The sequence below is a fragment of the Neolamprologus brichardi genome, chromosome 15 (assembly GCF_056152115.1).
Source record: "Neolamprologus brichardi isolate AB-2024 chromosome 15, ASM5615211v1, whole genome shotgun sequence".
Classification (NCBI taxonomy): Eukaryota; Metazoa; Chordata; class Actinopteri; order Cichliformes; family Cichlidae; genus Neolamprologus; species Neolamprologus brichardi.
The window spans coordinates 29,857,354-29,872,324 of record NC_142118.1 but is presented as its reverse complement, the minus strand read 5'-3'; the positions used below and the strand labels follow the sequence as shown (position 1 = coordinate 29,872,324).

At 39.8% G+C, this 14,971-nt stretch overlaps 1 pseudogene; it reads left to right on the top strand.

Moving 5' to 3' along the window:
• Positions 1-14,571, top strand: part of LOC148098560 (uncharacterized) — a 32,103-nt pseudogene extending 17,532 nt beyond the window's left edge.
• The last annotated feature ends 400 nt before the right edge of the window (positions 14,572-14,971 follow it).

Below are 14,971 nucleotides of genomic sequence, written 5' to 3'. Positions count from 1 at the left end.
GGGCCGTGGCATTTTGGGTCACTTGTGGGTGCTTTGTTAGAAAGAACCAAGAGCTGTGCAGCTGTTAGTGGGAAAATGGAAAAGTTGAAGCAGGGCTTTGAGAAGAAGGAGTGATGAAAGTGGAGGTTGGTTGCAATAATTGACCTGGAGCAGATTTTCACGCTGTGCTGTTTGCATGCTTTGTCAGAAAAGACAATGGAAACTACCACAGGCAACGCATGCCTATAAATAAGGCAGGAAGTATAGAAAGTAATATTGACAAGGGAAGAGGCTGTGTAGGAGTCCATTAGTCTCATAAAAAATGAAGGCAGGCATTAGTGGTCAGGCTGAGAAAACAACCTTGAAGTTGAACAATCACAGTTTTGTGTCCTCCTCAAGACAATGCATGCAAAGTCAGTGACCTGAACTGAATTCTCTAAGCTTCTTCTCTTTTCTTAGTAGTTGTTAATGGAAATAAAAGTAGCTAAGATGCATTGACTGTTGTTTCCGTACTATATACTGTATCCTCTATAGCCCTCTTCTAAGGCTCACAACTTAGAAAGTGTTTTATTTCCCCATGGGCACACTGTAGGGAAGTTATATTTGGTACAAAGTTTACACTGCAGTCCCCCCATTGCATACGGAAGACTGCAATAGAGCAAACAAATTTCCAGTTTAACTGTCATTACAATCAATCATGCAGATGCTCCAAATTGCCAAATGAGACCTTTTGCAATGTGATCAGTGGCGTTTGTTAAAGGACATGAAGGATATGAATATAGTGCTTGATGAGCTTTCAGTCATGTCTAACTCAAAGAAGGGCTGAAAAGTGTTCTGAATACTCAAAAGTGCATTCAGAACACTAAGTTGTGTATCTCACTCTGAATCTCAGCACAGGCCTCTTTTAATTTACCCCAAATAAACAGTTTTTAAACTCAGCATTGCAAATTCAAAGAGCAATTTAAGTGTTTTTTAAAGAGAGCAAAGAACAGCAACAGATGTGGTATATGGAATCAAATCCTCATTCAGAAACTATACATATTCACAAACCTTACATTTTATGAGAATAGCCACACCTTCTTCTGTCATGTGAAAATATTTTCATCTAATGTTAATAGTAATCTGTGATCACTGTAGTGAAAAGGAACCTTTTCACCTAAAGTAATTTATACTATTTTTCCAAAAGCATTTGCTCTTTTCCCTTTACACATAAATAAACTTGAGTGGCATCCCATTATTAATCCACAAGGTAGCAGCTATACAAGGCTTAGGATTGTGTTTATGGAAATGATTCTTCTACATTCTTCCAGAAGCTCATTTGTGAGGTCAGACAATGATGTTGGACAGGAAGTCCTTGCTTGCAGGCTCCAATTCATCCTCATACTAGGTGTTCTGCTGGTATGAGATCAGGACCCTGTGCAGGACAATCAAGTTCTTCCACACCAAACTTGCTGATCCATGTCTTTGTGGGCTTTTCTTCGTGCATTGGTGCACTGTCATAATGGAATCGGAACAGGGAGCATTAAATTGTCCAAAATGTCTTGTTATTCTGAAACATTAAGAGGCTGAGCCCAAGTCCTGAAAAACAACCCCACACCATATTCCCCCCCTCCACCAAACTTTACATGTGGCACAATGCAGCCAGAAAAATTGTGTTCTTCCATACTAGTAAAACCCTGACTTGTCAAACTGCCACATCCAGACTCGTCCATAGGATTGCCAGATGGAGAAGTGTGATTTGTCACTCCAGAAAACACATCTCCACTGCTCTAGAGTTCAGGTGGCATCCTATCATGATACTTCTTTCACAAATATTTGTAGAAGCCGTACTCAGGGCATTATTTTATATACCTGTGACAATGGAAGTGATTTGAATTCATAATTCAGTGATCAGGAACAATGAATGAATCCCTGCAAACAGGACAATTATGCAAGCATTACATTAATAAAAAGAAGGGGGCGGGTTCCATTTTTGTGAGCGCCGGCTAACAGAAACAAATTATAAGAAATGTGAATTTTGTAATGCAAAGAATAACATGCCTTGTTATCAAAAGGCAAACTGAATGGAGGTTTTGCCCTCAGCCTACTTACTTTGTGTTTGAGTTTGTGTAACTTGGCTTAATGTAAGGCAGATGTGTGCCACATTTAATGTGGCTATGTTAAAAACATTTTAGAATGTTTCTTAAGACCCTAAAACACTCAAGGCACTATATTATAAGATAAAGACCCTACAATAATACAAGGAAAGCAGAGAAAAGCCCAACAGTCACGTGACCCCTTTTGAGCAGGTGAAAAGTAAATGAAAAGTAAAATAACTGAGGAGGTAAAAACAAAAATAGAAAAAAATAAGTATATATATGTATATAACAATAATAAATAAATAAATAATTGTGAAATGGCCTGTATTTGTATAGTGCTTTTACTAGTCCCCCCTAGGGACCCCAAAGCACTTTACACACCCAGTCATCCACCCATTCACACACTGGTGGAGGCAAGCTACAGTTATAGCCACAGCTGCCCTGGGGCAGACTGACAGAAGCGAGGCTGCCATATCGCGCCATCGGCCCTTCTGGCCAACACCAGTAGGCGGTAGGTGAAGTGTCTTGCCCAACGACCGAGACTGTCCGAGCCGGGGCTCGAACCAGCAACCTTCCGATTACAAGGCGAACTCCCAACTCTTGAGCCACGATCGCCCCACTTTAATTAAATAAATGAAATGGGGAGTCGCACGCAGAGGGGGAGGTATAAGATTAAGATCAATTAATTTTTAAGAATTTTAGAAATGGCTGCCAAATCATGCAAAAACGTGCCATTTTTCCTTTCCTGTCAAATCTTATCTGTTCCACACTGGCCACAGACACCATCTCATTAAGCCACCTCTTAAAACACGGGGCCGAAGGGAACCGCCACTCCAAAAGAATGAGTTTCTTTGCAGCAAGCATACCCATTGTGATTATCTGTTTTTGTAAACAGGAGAAGGATTCAATTGAGGCAGAAAATCCAAGTATAGCTAGTACCATCAAGACTGGGCAGTGCCAAAATAGATGAGCAAGGGAACCTTCATCAGCGTTACATCTATCACATAGGGGGGATACAGAGTTATAAATCCGGTTAAGTTTGAGTTTAGAAAAATGCAGTCTGTGAATGACTTTAAACTGGATTACGTTTGTATCTGGCATTTATTGAGCCTTTCTGAATGTTAGACAAACAGTTTGACCATTGGTCCTCAGACAGAGGGACACTGAGGTCTTCAGCCCATGTATTCCTGATTCAATCAGAATCTGCTGGAATTGTGAAGCACTTAACAAACTGGGATATCAGATGTTTAGAGTTTGCTTTCAAAATTGTTTCAAGGTAAGTGTGATTTAGTGGTTTCAGTGGAAAGTCTGAAAAGTTTTGTTGAACAAAATTCCTTATGTGAAGATAGCGGAAAAAATGTGAAATGTGAAATTTTTGTTGAAGTTGAGAAAAAGAAGCAATCATCATCTATATATAAGTCCTCAATATGTTTCAACCCCTTTTCCCCCCACTCTAAAAACACCCTGTCCATTTTTCCTGGTTTAAACAAATGGTTGTGTGTTATTGGCATTCTTACTAAAAGGCATAGCTGGACTGGCCATCGGGTATACCGGGCATTTGCCCGGTGGGCCAATGGTGATTTTTTGTTTTTATGGGCCGATGATTTTTTTTCTGGTAACGGTATAAACAATGAAAGGTGGTGGATTGGTCAGATGCTGGCCGATGTGTAAAAATAACTCAGTTGTTTCGTGGTGGCTATCGCGGAGCTTCCACAGATTCAGTAACATTAGCAAGGGGTGGAGGAGAATAGGTGGATGAGAGAAAGGGGAGGCAGGAGAAGGAGAGACCCGGGGCGGCCGCCGGTCCGAGTGTCAGGTGAACTGAACTTCAGGTAAGAAGTTATGACCTGCAGTCTATCTGGGTCAGATATAAACCAAGTTTAGGTGCGGCTGTAGCTCAGGTGGTAGAGCAGGTCATCTACTGATCGGAAGGTTGATGGTTCGATTCCTGGCTTCCCCTAGTCTGCATGCCAAATATCCTTGGGCAAGATACTAACCCCAAATTGCTCTCCGATGCATCCATCAGAGTATGAATGTGTGTGAATGTTAGCTATAAAAAGCACTTAGAAAGATGTACTTGTGTGAATGGGTCTGAATGGGTGAATGCACAAGTTGTGTAAAGCGCTTTGAGTGCTCAGATGAGTAGAAAAGCGCTATATAAGAACCAGTCCATTTACCATTTAGTTTTACTTTCGTTGTGCTGACTTTTTACAGTCAGTTACAATAACTCGTACTGCGTACTAGCTAGCATGATGGAGTTTCTATACAGCTGGGTGGGTGCTATGATGTTACTGATAGTGATCTTTATTTTATTCATAAGGTTAGTTAGTAGAATTGCCAACCGTCCCGTAAAAAGACGGAATCGTCCCGCATTCAGAGAAAATATTACACGTTTCGTATTGAGCTGAAAAGGAGCACAGTTTGTCCCGTACTTCAGCTAGGATGGAAAAAGACACAAAGGTGGAGTTATTCTGTCTTTACGCTGTCAGCTGCCTCTTCTTCGCTCATTCTTTCCCCTCCCTCTCCTGTTTCTACTTCAATGAACATGATCATGAAACTGATCAATGATCAGCTGATCAGCTTTTCTCTCTTGTTTGTTTATCGCCCACTTTGCGCCAGAAAGAGGAAACCAGCGGATGTCGCGTTAAACAACAGCAGCACGTTTAAGCTTGATCAGCTGTTGTTAGAATTTATTTAATATTAATTTCAAGTATCAGCTGATGTTTGCTGGAGCCACAGCTGTTAAGCTGCTGGTCATGATATTGGTTTGGATATGTGGTGAGAGGGAAACGTGAAGACGAAACCAGGAGATGTCCTTACTGAAGCTGAACAGGTGATGGACAAACAGGTTTACCTTTTAGGTGACATGAATGAGTTAAAGGGAAGTTATGAACTGTTTCTGAGAGACAAATAACACCAGGATCCTTTTTTACGCCGACAGCTGGTAACTGTGCAGGGGTGGATCTAGCAAAGTTTTGCAAGGGGGCCAGGTAGGACATTAACAGGGAAAAGGGGGCACAAAGAAATACGTTCTTATTCTCATTTAATATGTCTCGCTTTTATTAAATAATTATCTGAAGATTACAACAGTTTTTATCTGACGTAAAATGTATAGAAATCATACATATATCAACAAGACAGTGTACATCACTTTCACAACAGCGTCTATTTTCATTCAAAGGCTTTATGGCTTTTCCTATAATACCTGGGGGGCCGGTCTCTAGTCAAAATGCCCGGGCCAATTTTTTGTCCCAGTCCAGCCCTGCTGAAAGGTCAGGTAATTTAAGAGATTTCCTGATTTGATTTAATATCTTTAGAGAGTGTTTAACAACAAAATTACAACTGATCCATTTGTTAGAGGAACTGGTGTCAGAAAACAATAAGGCCGGTAATGAGGTTTCAAATACTTGTTGACTCTACCTGAAGCCAGAGCGGGAGATTATCATAACGGTGGTCAATAGGCTGACCCCACTGCCAGTGTAATAGAGCTCTTGAGTTTGCAGCCCAGTAATAGCGTCTAAATACAGGGAGACCCAGCCCCCACTGGAAGTACTTTTTTGAAGATGAGCTTTGGATATCTGAGGGGGTTTTCCTGCCCAGATAAATGAGAGAATTAATGAATCATGCTGCTTAAAAAATTTAAGTGGCAAGTAAATAGGGAGGTTTTGAAAAAGATATAGAAATTGTGGCAGAGATACCATTCTAACTGCATTTATTCGACCAAAGACAAAGGGAGCAGTTTCCATTTTCTAATATCCTCTTTGAGCTTATCCAGCATTTCCAAGAAGTTCAATTTATAAAGAAGTTTTGGATTTTTAGGAATCTTAAGGCCAAGATTGGTAAAGGATGTAGTCACTAATTTAAATGCGAGTGAGCTGAGAAACTTTGGGCACAAATTATCTGTTATCGGCATGAGCTCAGATTTGTCCCAATTAATCTTATATCCTGATAATTTTCCAAAGTGTTTAATGCAACTTAAAAGGTTAGGAAGTGAAATGTCTGGTTTGGAAAGACAGATCAATAAATCATCTGCATACATATTAACAAGACTTTCAACATTTGCAAATTTGACTCCCTGTATGCCTGGGTGGTTTCTTATGTTAATAGCAAGGGGCTCCAGAGCTATGTCAAAAAGAAGAGGTGAGAGAGGGATTTATCTGCATTAGTGAGGATGCAGGACACCGGACACAGATAAATCATTTTAACCCAATCCATGAAATATTCCCTGAAACCAAATCGTTTAAGGGTCTCAAATATATAGGGCCATTCAATCAGATCAAACGCTTTTTGGGCATCAAGAGAGAGCACAAATATTTGTGCCTCTTTTCCATAACTTGAATAAATTGTATTTAATAATAAACAAAGGTTATTAAATGACCATCTACCAGGAATAAATCCTGTTTGGTTGGGGTGTATAATTGTTGAAATGTGTTTGTTTAATCTTGTAGCTAAAACTTTGGTTATGATTTTATGATCACAATCTAATAGAGCAATGGGTCTATAATTTGCTGGGTCACCTTCCTCCTTTCCAATTTTATGAAGCAAGCAGATATTTGCATCATAAAGTGAAGTTGGTAACCTTTAATTTTTAACTGAGTCCTTTACCATCCTAAGCATGTTTTGAAAGGCTTTATAGAATACATTACCAAATCTGTCTGGGCCAGCTGTCTTTCCAAGCAGTAGGGTCTGAATTGCTCTTAAAAGATGGTTTTCAGAGATAGGGGAATCAATTTAGTCTCTCAGGGCTCCATCTAGTTGAGGAATAGATAATTGGTCGAAGAAATTGCAGAAATCGCTTTGAGAAGGTTTAATTTTACTAGAATACAAGTTTTTATAGAATTTGGCAAAACAAGTGTTAATTTCCTTTGGGTTGGTGCTTACTTTACCGGACTTCATATTCACTTTTTGGATTCCTCGTTTTGCTTGTTCTCCTCTAAGTTGGTTTGCCAACAGTTTTTCTGGTTTATCTCCAAATTCAAAATGTCTCTGTTTGAGCTTCAAAAGTTGTCAAAAAGCCCGGGCCAAAAAATTGTGACAAATTTTGTGGTATTCATACCTTAATTTCAAGATTTGATTTAAGTCAGTTTGCAACAAGGAAGATCTATATACTTCTTCCAGTTCAGGAAGCTTTGTTTCTATTTCTTTGAGCCTTTACTTGAATAGTTTTTTTCTTGGAAGATTCAAAGGAAATAATGTGGTTTCTCATTACGGCCTTGAAAGTCTCCCATAGAATAGAATCCGAAACTTCCCCATTATCATTAGTAGCAAGAAACATATCAATATTTGCATATTTGCAAGATATTTAATGAACTCTTGATCGTTCAGAAGGGAAGGGTTAAAATGCCAATTATAATTCTTGGTCAAAATGTTTTTAAAGACCATTCAAACTGGGCTATGATCAGATAATACAATATTATTGTAATTTGAATCAACAACCATGGGCTGTTGGGCTGATATGGGCTGAAATAATCAATTCTAGTATAAGTTTTGTGGACGTGAGAGAAAAATGAATAGGCCCTCTCAGTGGGGTGTTGTAAGCGCCAGCTATCAATTAAATTTCTGGTCTTGACTAAGTTATTCAGAGTCTGCACTGACATAATATTCGGAGGGGCTTTTGTGAATAGTCTGTCTAGAAAAGTGTCAAGATAGCAATTAAAGTCACCACTAATAATAAAGTTGGAGGCAACTGTTGGTATTAAGTTGAAAACTTTCTTAACAAAATCAGGGTTGTCAATATTTGGAACATAGATGTTAAGCAAAATTATCGGTAGTAAGTTAATTTGATCGGTGACTATGAGGTATCTGCCATATGGGTCAGCAGTCACAGAGTCTGAACAAAATGAGACATTCTTTTTAAAGAGAATCGCTACTCCTCTGGCCTTACTGGTAAAAGGAGCTTGAGATATCCTATTTGCTCTTAATCTTTGTTGGTTATTAATATTTATATGAGTTTCCTGAAGGAATATTATGTTCGGTTTAAGTGATTTAAGATGCGAGAAAACTTTACCTCTTTTAGTTACATGTCCGAGACCTTTAACATTCCAAGAGACTATTTTTAGATCGTTTCCCTCAAAACACATCTCACCGTTTGACCCAAACATCATGTATCAGCTTGATCAAATGTCACCTTCCTTCCCCGTTCGCGTACACACACCAAAAGAAAAGAAAAAAAACCACACTTGAACACACTGAAACAAACCCACAATCAACACCTCATTAAAGTCACGACGCTGCTGCCTCACCTACGGTGTATAATCCAGGAAATCTTGGTGTCGCGCCTGCCGCCACTGGAGGTCTCAGCGAGTGCTGTGCTCGGTCGATGATAACCAGAGACTTGAAATGTTCCTCCCCTAGAAGCTTAGGATCAAATCTTGGATAAATTCAGCCAGTCTGGGTCCCTCTGCTTTCTCAGGAATGCTGATAATCATGATCTTGTTTCGGTGCGAGCAACCCTCGAGGTCATCCACTTTTAATTTCAATTCTTTATTCTTGCTCTCCAAGTTGGAAACTACTTTGTCCATGCGGGACAGGCGATTTTCCTAATCTAGAGCCAGCTCTTCCATAGATTTCACTTTCTCCAGCAGCTCTCTTTGGGATTCCTGTACTGTTTGAAGAGTATGCTCCAAATTGTCAAACCTTTCGTTTATGTGATGGAGGATTTTGTTGGAGATCTTCTCCCATATTTGCAGCAGCTCTTCAGTATCGCTGTCACCTCTGTCTTCAGGGGAGCCAATACTAACCGTAGGGTTAGCCACGGTGCGAACAACGCTAGCCGAAGTCGTGGTTCGTGGTGAAGAGTTAATCTGTTTATCAGGTTTTCTAGGCATCTTTTGTTGTATTCGTTGTAGAATTCAATAGCTGGCTTGTTGCAAAGAGAAAAGTTAATTAAGAGACCGTTAAGATAAATTTTTGAGTTTGGCACAGAGGAGCGTCAGGAAACGCGTCTATTCCATGTGCTGCTCCGGAAGTGACCAGAAATAGCTCTTTTAACAGGAAAAAACCTCCAGCAGAACCAGGCTCAGGGAGAGGTGGCCATGTGCTGCAACTGGTCGGGGCAAATTAATGGTGTGTGATATAATTTTTTTTCAAAAGCGGATTGCATGGGTAAGCCTTTATTGGAAAAAGCCAATTAGAAAAGCAAATAAAATAAAACAACTGTTTTTACACACAAATTTAATTATTTTATTCCCTAATTGCAATGGTAATTTCATGAATATAAAATATATAATATTTCACGAATTAAATGAGAGAGCCCGAATATTAACCCAAAATCCAGAAGAAAAAAATATTACATAAGAGGTATATAGAGTGATTATGGTCATCTCCTCTTTACAGAAATTCTCTAGATACTTTAGGTTTTTTGGTTGCCATTTATCCACTCGAAGCTTCAGCTTTCTCCACAGATTTTTATATATTACTGAGGTTTGGAGACTGGCTAGTCAAATCTATTAGCTTAATTTGCTTCCTCTTTAGCCACTCCTTGTTGTCTTGGCAGTATGTTTTGGGTCATTGTCATACTGGAAGACCCAGCTTCAGTGTTCTGATTAGGAAAAAAGGGTTCTTGTCCAAGAGTTTAAAGTACATGGCCTCTTCTATTGGCTCATCCATACAGTGAAGTCATCCTGTACCCTTTCCAGAAATAATTCCCAAAGCATAATGTTGCCAATGGCCAACAGCTTTTGGGGGATTCACCCTGTTAGTGTAAACATACCATTTTAAGCCTGACAAATTGTAATATTATTGATTTTTTCATAGACTCATGTGTGAAATTATGTGTAAATGTGTGAAATGTTTTGGGAGGTCACGGTGGTCTGTTCTTAGGATTACCATGTACTTGGCATTGCCTTATTCTCCCAGATGTTCTTTTAGTATTGCTCAGTTTCTGCCCTCTGGATATGCCCATGTTGTTTCCTTGCATCTCTTCCTCAATCACCCATTTGGATGTGAATGGATGAATAAGGCAATTTGAATGCTTAGATTAGACAAGAAGCAGTCCATTTACCATTCCAATGTGCATCAGTGAGTCTTGGCCACCCATGACCCTTGGCTTGGCTTGGCTGCAGGGAGTTGAGCAGCGGGTCCAGATTGTGGAGTCCATTGGTGCTGCTTTCTGGAGGGACAGATGGGACCAGAGGACTGTCCCTTCGCATTTGCAAGGGGGCTGCACAACACCGTGGCAAGGTGGCTGCAGGAGGTGCGGCTGCTGAACATGGTGGTGCTCATGGAGGGGCTCAGGGCCAGGATGATGGAGTGGGTCTGCTGTTGCTGGCTGGCGAGTCTCGAGGCTGCATTGACGCTGGTGGACGACCACCTGGCAACCCGACTGGAACACCCGTGGGAACAGCCATGGCCAGCAGCGAGGGACCGATTGGTCCTGGCCCCACTAAGGAGGGTCTTGGGAGGAGGAGGAGCGGGACCTTCCAGGGAGACCCCACCGGTTCTACCGGTAATTCACTCCACGGAATATTTTCCACTGAAGCAGTCTTATGATGATACCCTACACTCAACCTTTGACCAGGTGATGAGTATTGTTGGTCAGATGGTGCACCCTGAAGCAGCACTGATGTTTCCTCATTTTGTATTGATTAGGGAGAGATTGTATTGAGTGAGCCATGACACCAGTTCTTGGTCCCTAAAAGCTGCTGGGAAATGATTTTCCAGGGGGCTCATTACAACCCAATGGTCATTCACGTGGGGTATGACTAAAATCTGGATAGAATAATGGCCGAGCATCCGGGCAAATGTGCGCCCAGAGGGTCAGCTGTTTAACCAGCTGGCCATTCCAAAAGCACATTTGAGCGCATTGGCATGGACCTTATCAGGCCATTTCACCGACGTGCATGCGGATATCACTTTATATTAGTTCTGGTGGATTATGCAACACAATATCTGGAAGCACTACTAATGCGCACCATTTCTGCGAAGAATGTGGTGCAGGCACTGTTTAAGGTCATCTCTGGGGTTGGTAAAGAGATACTGACTGACCACAGCACGTTGTTCATGTCTCTTACACTAAAAGAGCTTTATGAATTTCTGAGCATTAAAATTCGTACCAGCATCTATCACCCTCAGACTGATGGGCTGGTGGAGCTGCAGAATAAGACTACTGGCAGATTCCCTTATTTGAAGAGTCCAAGGGTTGTACAATTTTGTCACACTTCCATTCGGCTTGTTCGGATGGCTCCCCATCCTAATTTGGACCGTGGGTGTGTGTGGCAGGGTGTGGTTGGTGGCTCGGTTGCAGGGGAGGAGTGGACTTTTTTCAAAAGTAGCAGTATTTTGAAAAAAATACTAGACATATTGATTTTGATGCTAGGCCCTTCAAAATAAGGAAACATGCCCTCCATCCATCAGAGTGCATAGGTAAATGTCAAAACATTGTTCTACCTTCAAAGTTCCTTTATTTGTGATTCACTTCTTGAAAAGATGACTCTTTTTGATAATAACAAACAACACAAAAATTCTCTCACACAGTCGGTAATTTTAATATGCCAACATATGCTGTAAAAATAAAATAAATTTAATTTCCAGATCAGTGATGATTGGCCTTTGTTGAAAAACTGATCAAAACTCTATATGGGCTACTCAAGGGCAAAAGTTCAAAGAAAAGATTGGGAAGAGTCTGATAATTCCATTATGATATATATTTCTTTCTGAATGGGATGTGAAAATATCATTCAGGGCAGGTATGCATGTATTTATTTTATTTCCAGTTTTAGCAATCTCCCCAGGACCTGAAAGGCTGCAGAGCTGCTGCTATACCACACTAAGATGCCATAGGTCAGGAGGCTTTTAATGGAGCAGTGACACCAGTAGATGATGTGGCACGTTAAGTCATAACCATGTCTGAGGTTTTAATCAGGCAAGCCTCCTGCTAGTAAGTACTGCTAGTAAATGCTAGTAACAATGTCCTAATCTTGTGCACCTGATGTGCACCTATGTGTGAATTCAGGCATTTTAAGTGGTAATAACTATGGGGGTGTCCTAATTTAATCTTCACCATTAAATTGCATTTTTAAAGAATTTCCATTTTAAACATTTAGTAATATTACTGGAATCTCCCACTATTGTTAAAATTTATATTAAATATATTTCCAAATACATTAGTAAACATACAGGCTTTTTATATGGTGTTAACACTTTTTTACAAGAATGAATTTGCCCAGGAACCAGATGCTGGTGATCCACCATGTTTCTTCTAAAATCAACAATGAATTCTTTTTTCTTTTTTTTTTGGTGTTTAAATTCAGGGTGTTAACTGCACATCAGCCTGTCAACCACTGCACCTCCTTCCTGTATGCTGTCTCATTTCATCTTTTCATAAGGCCCATCACAGTTGTATCACATGCAAAATCCACTCTCACTGGCATCTTTTGTCCTGCTTGTCTGCTCTGTTACCTGGCTCTGCTATCATTGAGTTGAGCCATGTCTCCATAAACACCATGATGCAGCAGTCTCAAAAATTCTTCTGAGCAGAAAAAGGTGAGTGTTAACTTACTCATTGGAGGCCTGCATAAGTTATGTACACAGTCTTGCTATTGTTTCCTGTTTCTGCACTGCCTCTGTCACCTTCCCCCAGGACAGTAATCCACTGAGATCCTGGTAGTCTGACGATCTCATCCCAGGTCACGGTGGTCAAAAAAGCTAATAGACCTTAAACTGATCTGTCTATTAGTCCCGATGACTGTATTTTATGCTCACATAAGTATATGCGGTACTCACTAACAAGTCAAATAATATAACCATTTAACAGAATACTAAGCCAATCCGGTCTTTAATTGATGACGTATGAACCCCGCTTCCAGGCTTAAACAATCTGGTTCAAAACAACAGTCTAATCTGTCATTTTACCGGTTTCCTTGTGAAAAGAAAGAGAAGAGGAAGTGGCTGAAGTTGATAAGGTATGTTACAATTCTTAAGTGAATGAATAAACTTGTAAGATAAGAGCAAGTGGGTTCTTACTTTAGTTAGCTAATATGAACAATTAAAACCCGCTACTAAAAGACAAACTGGCTTTTACGAGTAATTTTACTTTTTTGAAGTCATTTTTATTTCTCCAAGCAAAGATCAAAATCTAAGGGTCACTTCGCTATATATGAACCTTAGCTAGCTTTTGACGCACCGAGGAATAAAAATTACGTCCAAAAAGCGATGTTCATGTAAAAAAATACATTAAAATCCCTAGCCTATGTGCCAGTTAATTACCAAAATAAAGACCTAACCAACAAAAAGCTAGCAAAGTTTGCCAGTACTTATCTTTCTGGTAAGCTTACAAACAAAATAGTACAACAACTTGAATAATTATGGTCACAGTCTGTGACCAGTCTGTGACCAGTCATCCAGGTCATCGTAGTCTAAGGAGCTTGGAATGAAAAGTGTCTGGACTTCTTTAACCCTGTTAGGAAAGAGAAGAAAAAAGAGCAGGTCCCAGCTAGTGGTGAAAATCAGAGTGAAAGATCAGATGAGCTTCATCATTCCAATGATGCAGATACACAGACAGCTACTGCAAGTTTTTCCAATAATCTTCTGGTGCTAGAGATTCAGATTGACATACTAAGAATAGAGAATGAAAAACTAAAAGAACAAGTAGAGAAGCTGATGCAGACTTTCTCATTCAGTCAAATATCTGACAATCCTGAAAGGGTCCAGTACTATACTGGATTGCTTGATGCTGCTACTGTCCTGTTTTTAGAAGCCCTTCTTTCCAGATTTAATCTTAAATATCATTCTGATTGGACTGCCCAAATGATGCCCTTAGTTGACCAGTTATTTCTAACCCTGATGAAGCTCAAACTTAATTGTGGTCATGTGGACCTTGCAACAAGGTTTAACTGCAGCACAGCCACAGTAACTAATATTTTTACAACAATTGTAAGTTTACTGTATGACATTTTTTATGTTGGCATGCTGGAAAACAACATTCCCTCAAGAGCCAAGAATCGGACATCGCTGCCAGATTGCTTCCAACCATTTCCTAACTGCAGGATTGTGCTTGACTGCATTGAAGTTTCTGTTTCTAACACAGAGAGACTTGACACACACACACAAGTCATTTGTACAGCCAGTACAAAGGACGGACCGCACTAAAGGCTCTAATTGGTGTGGCTCCTAATGGTGTAATAACCTTTGTAAGCAACTTGTACGGTGGAGGTGCCTCAGATAAGGCCATAACAGCTGACTATGGAGTACTGCAACATCTACTATCAGGTGACATGGTTATTGCAGATAAGGGCTTCACAATTTGGGACGTCCTACCAGAGGGGGTCTCACTGAACATTCCGCCTTTCCTCACCAATGGACAGTTCTAACAGGAGGAAGTGAACAACAACAGGAAGATTTCTTGCGCAAGAATACATGTAGAGCGTTCCATTCAAAGACTGAAACTTTTCTCAATTTTGCATCACATCCCACATCAGTTCAGAAAGAATATTAATAAGATCTTGAAAGCATGTATGTGTCTTACAAATTTACAAACACCTATTCCCCCGTGAAATTGAACGAATTATACCTGTGAGAGTGCAGAGGTAAAAGTACTTGGTGTCATTTTCTAACTACTTGTGGACCAGAAAATACAACTGTTGAATAAGTTGACTTTTATTATTTATAACTTCTATATTTTCTGGATTCTTTTATGGTTATACTCAAGATGTTACACCATAAAAACAACTTAGTTGCATAGTTTCAAATAGAAAATTGTCTCAATTGTGGTTCGCAAAATGTTTAATTTTACTCTGTTTTTATCAATGGCTTGTTATATTTTTCATTCCATTCCAGCTTCCTGATTACTGCCTAGTTTTTATTTGCCGAACTATTTCAATAAAAATGAGGAATACCAGATAAATGTGTTACTCTTTATTTTCAGGAACAGTTTTTCTCCCAAAAAAAATTTTTTTTAAATAAAAATTTAATATATT